Genomic DNA, 7,755 nt, shown 5'->3' with positions numbered 1-7,755 from the left:
TGTATATACCACGTCAATTAATGAGTTTATTTTATTTATCGTTGCTTGTATCATTACTTATAGATAGTACAAAATTGTAGTATAAATATGTACTCTCTATAGCACTACTCTTATAAAAAATAATTGAGTTACAAAAATAAAATAAATAATTGTGTATGAAAAAATGGTGCTAAGTTCTGTCTTTCTTTGACTAGTCAAGCCGAAACACATGTTGCATACGGGGCATGGCACGTGTGGGGATGATTACCACGAATCTAAGTATAATTTCTTAATTAGATCCCTCAAATTTTGTTGTCAATCTGGAAGAAAATACGTCTAGTCTTTCGTGTTTCAGTAAGCTAATTTTACATGAAATTCCAACTGTATCATCTTTGATGGGACTCATCTTCCAAACCAAAATTCAATTGTAAAGTTAAAAAGTTCAATAATGTTTGAATACTTGCATTGAGACGGACTTCAAGATTAACTAGGTATTTCATTTCCGTTTGTTTAGTTTGTGTGTGTGTGTGTGTGTATAATTAAGAAGTCATATTCCGTTCGATCATTCAAATCTATCTGATAAGTGACTTGCACTAGATGTTCAAAAACTTCACACATATGCAACATCGACTTCTTTTTCTTAATAACTGATATAACAGAAATGCCACATGACATTATTTTAGTGGTTGAGTTTGTTAATATAATAAGAAGAGTATCATTGTAATTGAGATATCTGGTTATATAAGGGATTGTATAGCTATCATTTCTTTAATTTCATTTGTATACATTTTCTCTAATCAATCAATACAATCTTTTTTGTTTCTCTCTATCAATTCTTTCTCTTCCTCTGTACCAAGTTCATCTTTTGCAATGTAGTTCACATGGTATTAGAGCCACCAAGGCTCAAGCCATGGATCTTGATCCTTGGTGGTCGATTCCTCTTCTCTCATTACTTTCTATTTTTCTTCATTACTTTCTTTCGTTTCTGCGTATTTGATCGTTTATGCTTCCGTATTCATAGTTCTTATTTTTTGGTCTTTGGATTTTTCCGCCGAGGGTTTTGTGTTTAGTTTTGGGGTTTTTCCTCTGGGTTTGAAGATGAAGCCGGCGAGACCAGCATGGCACCACTACTTGACCTTCACATGGAAGACGTCGGCCCTCTCCTCTTCCTTCACCTTCAATCTTCCACGCCCGTCAATGGTTTTCTCCGTTAAAGTTCACCATAGCCTAGAATTTTGAACGACAACCGTCATTAACCCAACTGGGTCTCCAACAAAATCAACAGTTTCTTCTCCCCCGCCAATGTCCTCGCCGAAGAATGTTGTTCTCGTTCTTTCAAGAAATTGGGGTTGGCGAGGATGAAAGCCGAGTGCTTTTGGACAAGAATCCAGCTGTGGCGTTGACATCTTTGGATTCACTGCGAGCTTGGGTTTGTTCCTTCCGTTCCGTTGGAATCGATGGCCTTGTGCTTTCTTAGTTGATTACAAAATCCCTAAGTCTATTAACAGCTGAGGAAATAGGTCTGTTTCTGCAATTTGATCTCGACGATTTGGAAGGGAAGATCGAGCCGCTGCAGCTGAAGTGGCTTTTTAAAACAACAGAAGCAAGATTCTTGGTGGGTTTTGATCAGAAAGTCAGATTGCTTCTTCACCGCGGAGTTCAGTTGACAAGATTTTTGATGTTCTCAACAAGGTTAATCTGTACAAGGCATTGTATCTCAAGTCACTTGAAGAAATCGAAAGAACAATCGCATTCTTCGCCCGCTTTGGTGGCATTGATTTGATAGTAATGCATCCGACGCTTCTCAATTTTGATCTGGAGACCCAGCTGGTTCCGAGAATAGGATTCCTGGCGGAGCTCAATGGCGGAGATGATGAGGCCACGGGGACTCTGTTGGGTAAGCTCCCTGCAATCTTAAAGCTGTTTGTGTTATTTGTTTGAGATTTAAAATCATGAAATCATCTTTCTAGTGCGTCTTTTCTGGGTTCTTCAAGTTGTTTATGATATTTGGGTTCAAGATTCTTCGTTGCTTCAAGATCAGTGTTTGTCATGGACTTCATTTGGTTTGCTGGATTTTCGAACCATGAACCGTGCAATTTTTATGGTGTCCAAGTCTATCTCTCTGCCCCATTGAAATTCTACTATCTCTTTATTGGATTTGAATTGTTCAGAAGCTTATAACAGCTTATAATGTTGATTTCTTGGAGTGTCATTCTCCTTGGTTAATTTTGGTATTAGGGAAGATTTAGGAAGCTATCTTGGAGTGTCATTCTCCTTGATTGATTTGGTTTCTTGGAGTGTCATTCTCCTTGGTTTATTTGGGTTTCTTGGAGTGTCATTCTCTTTGCTTGATTTGGTGCTAATCTCTGTAAAGATTTAGGAGGGGTAATTTGCATATACAGTGAGTGTGTTACTATGGCTTTTCAGTTCAAAGTTGAAAATCTTTTGGTCAACAGTTACAAAGGTGACATGGGGTGCACTCCTTTGATTCAGAGCTTTGGGAAAGCTAGAAGATTTGATGATAGGTTTTGCCATTTCGTGGAATATGGTTAATTTCTTTGGTGCACAGTCTAATGTATTTTGGAGTCTCATGACAATGAAAACAATCTTGCTGTTGTCAAAAATGGGGAAATTTTGATATCTAATGGCAATGGGAATTTTGGTGCTGATGGTCATGAATGTAATGAGAATTCCGATGGAGCAAATTCCTTTGTGGTGATCCCTCATATTCTGTTTAGGGATGAAAGTACTGACATAGAAGTGAAGCAGGTAGGCTATGGACAAATTGCTGCAAGGTTTCTTGAGAAGGATGAGGTGCCAAATTTTATTAGTAGAATATGGTGTGAATGGTTGGGATGAAGGACAGCTAGCAATGGTTTACTCAAGGTTCCAGATAAGTCTCAAACACCTGGCTAGTTCAAACTTCACTTGGATACTCCAAGTTTAGTTTGAGGGGGGAGTAATAACTGATATAACAAAAATGTCACATGGCATTATTCTAGTGGTTGAGTTTGTTAATATAGTTAGAAGGGTATCATTGTAATTGGGATATATGGCTATATAAGGGATTGTATAGCTATCATTTCTTTAAGTTCATTTGTATACATTTTCTTTAATCAATCAATACAATCTCTCTTGTTTCTCTCTATCAATTATTTCTCTTCCTCTGTACCAAGTTCATCTTTTGCAATGTAGTTCACATTTCTGACAAACAAGAAGCATTGAAAGCACTCTTGCTTGATGATTGAGAAACAAAATTACGTCCAAAGCTTCACAACAAGAATTTAATTAATTAAGAATATACGCGCACACATGAATTATACAATGCTTTTGGGGTAATTAACTTGGGTTTTCATTTAAACTAATTGTAGTTGGAATTGGGGGCAATCATTCAAAGTCCAACTTGTTAAAGGGATGATCCATATGCATGAAATATATAATTAATGAGTTAAGTGAAAACAGTAAGCTACGTTGTCGTTTCAGCCCAATGCTTATTGACATAGAAGATTATGAGAAGGATGGGTTTGTTTCTGTCTATAAATATATATGTGGTGGTGATAAAAATATAATAGTGATCGCGACGGAGAGCCTCTTCAATGACTTTGGTCTGGAATTAACTTTAAATTAATTCTAATATTAATGATAATAAGGAAGTTAATCACAGATGGAGACAACCTGGGAGAAACCAACAGATGAGATTAGTCATTTGGAAGATCTTTTGACCAGGGACTAATTAGCCTTTGGCAGTAATGATAAGGAGATAACAAGGTCCTACGACACGTTTAAGATGTAACTTCTGAGTTTAGCAAGGGACCATGGGGTCAAGCTTAGTTTGACTACTCTTAACATGATTCTTTGTCTGGATTATTCCCTTAGCCTTGGCTCTAACAAAACCTTGAAAACCCTAAGGATTTCTTTCTATTAGATTCATTTCTCTCCCCAACAATGACTAGATGTGTTCATTGTTGTATTTACAGTTCTAAAGTTCCCATTTCAATAAGGCTAAGGCTTAATTTGGTATTATTGTAGTTTTATTTAACTATAAAAATGTTTATGTTGTGTTTTGAGATTATTAGTTGTTAAATAAAACAGTTAAACGTTTAATTATACATTCAAAAATAAGTATGAACACCAATGTCACACCGTTTGGTAAATTTGATATAAAATTATTGTAGCTGTGTATATGGTTAAAATGGACATGAAGTCAAAAGTGTTATGCATTAATATTGACTTGTATTTATGGTCAAAGTTTTAAATTGATGATCGGGTTCATTTATTGTATTCTTCTAGGGTTGAGGAATGTAGTTGTAAAAATCATCAAAATTGGAGCTAAAATAACCGTTAAATTGTGATGATACGTTTGTAACCGTCAAAAAATTTCATCCCGTTACCTAATCCACGAAATAAACAATTGGTAATATTTGGCGTATGCGATCTGGGGGTATATCAAAACAAGCTTGATGGTTGGATCATTGAAACTAGTTTTGTAATATGCATATCTCGTCAAGACAATAGATTCAATAAACAGAGTTTATTCTATACTTCCATTAAGTAGAAGGGAAGATTTGTGGTATCACTAGTGTAAATATTTTAAAGTGATGATTGGGTTCGTTCATTGTATTCTTCTAGGGTCGAGAACTGAAGTTGCAAAAAAAAGGTCTAAATCAAAGCTAAAATAACCTTTGAATCGTGATTTTTTGTTTCTAACCGTCAAAGGATTTTGTTGCGCTACCTAATCTCCAAACGTTGTTTTTGGCATATGCAATCTTGGAGTATATATAAACAAGTTTGACGGTTGGATTGTTGAAATTAAATTTTGCAGATTGCAAAAATAATCGAATGAATTAAATATGCCAATCATATCCCTCCCATTTGCATGAAAAAATAGTATATTTTGCCCTACGAAACATATCCCTCCTAAATCATACGAAACATGGATAGTTTGTCGCGTAAGGGTTGCCATTTTACGCGTCAAAGTTTTTCCCTTGGTGCAAAAATTTTACCCGACGTTCGACGGGCAAAACCCAAATGTTGACCTTTTTTACCCGACAAACGTTTGTATTCTGTCTGATAAAAGTTATTTGCCCAATGAAAATTGTTCATCATGCAAAACTTTGTCGAGTAAATGGTAATTTTTGGTAGTGAAAGCCAATAGGAATTAGGTTTATATCATAATGGGTCTCACATGTATGATTGATCGAGTTGAATTAGTTGGTGGTGCAATATTTTCCAACGCCTCTAGACAATATTTGTGATTAACCTTGGATGCTATATATTATGCGCCTAGGGTTGGCCTAGGGTTGGCCTAGGTTATGAATACAGCCTAATTTTTTTCGACATACCTTTCGAAGGGTGAGTGAAGGTGGGGGTGCTCGATCTTTAATCATTGAGAAACTTGAATTAAGACAAGGCAAGATCTCATGGATTAGTTGATATTAATCCGCACTTACTTCATTATTGAAATTGGGTTCTCTTTGGAATGATCATTGATATTAACTACTAATTAAATACAACATGAAACTGATATGGATTCTTTCTGAAACTAAAGAACAAAAAAATAAAAAAAAAACAAAACCGGTTTTGGCCATCAGTCATTTGGAAAATGCGTTCACTTCACTGGACCCAGAAAACCTCAGGAAATCTCTTGAGGCTTACAGATAGGGCACTACCGGCTATATCACATTATTGTGGGTGAGAAAAATACCGTACTGCATTTTTTGAAAAATATTTGTGACTGCTGTATGAGCACTCCTAGGGTTCCTAGTTTTTCTTGTATGTGTCAATAAAAATTGCAAAACCTTCCCCATTTATTGCATTATGATAATATTCCGGCGACTACTGCTGATAACTGAAGCTCATCAGTGCTCATCAGTCATGATCTTGATCAAAACCCCATGAAATATTGCTCATTTGCATGTCTAATGAACACGTGGAATTATAAGACTCTCCGTAGCTTCCGTACATGTCATTTAGTACTTCTGGAATCATGGAATTTTCATTAGCCGCGAAAGAGTTAGGGTTCTTGTTTCCGGAATATACTGGTGTTATTGATTCATTAATCACACTTTGTGGCATCAGTGTGTTTGAATTTTCCGACTGAAGCCAACCTTGGAAATTATTGCTGGAATAGCCTTTAGCTGCTTGTTCCTTGACAGAAGCTAGTTGTGCTTCTAAACTAATAATCTGCAATAGTCAACATATAAGATTAATCATCATGATCTGTTGAAATTAATGAATTAGAAGCTAAATTAGAGAACACAAGTCCAATGATTAACTAGTAAATTAATTAAAGTAACCTGTTGTTGGAGAGAAAAAATATGGGAAACACAGCCATATATAGGATCTTGAACCCTAGCTTGAGCTTCATATGAGATTGTAAGCGCGGCTCTGCATCGGTCACTGGCGGAGAGTTGAGCAAGCAATTTCGACACATTGCTTGCCCCGAAGACCTTATGGATGGTTGCGAAGTGGGTAGCACCTTGTTCATGGCAGAAGTAAGGTGCAAAAATGCAACCCCTAATGCATTTCCTTCTCAAGAACTTGCAGGCACCACAAGGAGAACCAGAACCTGTCATACTAATTAGTACGTTTTAAGAGAGTTTAATTAATCTGGTTTATGCTATGTGCATAGCATCACTCCTCCAGGCTTATAAATACTGTCAGAGCTTAGATCAGAGTTTGAGTGGGGGCAGTGTTAATTATATTACAATGAATACTTAATTAGAATAGGTTTCCTTTATGGGCTACAGCGCTTCACTATTATTCTTTCTATCCCAGTAGCCTCTCACCAGTCAATACTAAATTTTCATGCTCTCAAAATTCAAATAAGAAACTAAGATTCCTTAAAACGACAAATTAAAGAACTTATCAGCTTTCACAAACCAAATCCATGATATCTTCATTTGTAATTTTTCTTCAATGATATGTAATATTAAGTGGTATATATATATATATATATATATTATATATATAAGAAATGAATGATTGATGTTGAAAATAAAAGATCTAATGAAAATCAAATTTAATGGCTAAAACACTTGTAGCACTGAGGTGCTAACAAGCAGTAATTGAATATAACTATATTGCCAAATAAGTATATCATAGGCAAAAGGGTAACTATGCACATTCACTAGAACAAATGTGATAAGGCTTAAGCTGCTACAATAGGCATATGTGCTTTTAAAATATACATAACAGTACTCATGAAAATTACAAAGCCATTTTGAGTGTTTTTTCCTTTTATTAACAGATAAAACTCTCAAAATATACGTAGACAATTTTGGTTGATAATTGTTTAGTGCTTTTGACTTCTTTTAATACTGACCAAATAAGATGTATGAAACCAATTTTATGGCAGAAATTTGAAAATTATATAACGTGAGTAAGTGACAGGCAAATGGCATAAACTATATATTACACTGCATGAACTAGAAAAGCTGGCAATGGATGTGGGATTCCATTGAACAATTGATAAATCATCACACATTTCATCCTTCTACCATGAACCAGCTGATCATCCCCATGTTACTCCTGATTCACATCGATAAGCAGCTAACACAAAATAACATTTAAAAAGTTGGGTGTAAATAAATTACGTTTTATATAGGTACTTAATTATAGGATAATAATGTTAGTCTGACGTATTATATTGGTAAAGTCTATCTTAAAACACGATGTATATACTAGTATACTAATAAATATTAACAGTTTTGCAACAAAACATATCAGTAGAGAATATTTGTCCATCTAATTGAATATCTTTACATTAATAATTCT

The 7,755-nt window shown here is 35.2% G+C and overlaps 2 long non-coding RNA genes across 2 annotated transcripts; one reads left to right on the top strand and one right to left on the bottom strand.

The window, feature by feature from the left end:
* The first annotated feature begins 657 nt into the window (after window positions 1-657).
* On the top strand, window positions 658-3,127 carry LOC139188787 (uncharacterized). The gene is made up of 2 exons (XR_011572079.1): window positions 658-1,876; window positions 2,436-3,127. It is a non-coding gene; the product is annotated as an uncharacterized lncRNA (long non-coding RNA).
* Window positions 3,128-5,573: 2,446 nt separating this feature from the next.
* Window positions 5,574-6,650, bottom strand: LOC103445647 (uncharacterized). The gene is made up of 2 exons (XR_011572389.1): window positions 6,276-6,650; window positions 5,574-6,162 (listed from the first exon to the last, which is right to left on the bottom strand). It is a non-coding gene; the product is annotated as an uncharacterized lncRNA (long non-coding RNA).
* Window positions 6,651-7,755: the final 1,105 nt, after the last annotated feature.

The sequence above is a fragment of the Malus domestica genome, chromosome 10 (assembly GCF_042453785.1).
Source record: "Malus domestica chromosome 10, GDT2T_hap1".
In the NCBI taxonomy this organism is placed as follows: domain Eukaryota; kingdom Viridiplantae; phylum Streptophyta; class Magnoliopsida; order Rosales; family Rosaceae; genus Malus; species Malus domestica.
The sequence above is the reverse complement of the archived record's forward strand: the minus strand, read 5'-3'. Positions and strand labels throughout refer to the sequence as shown.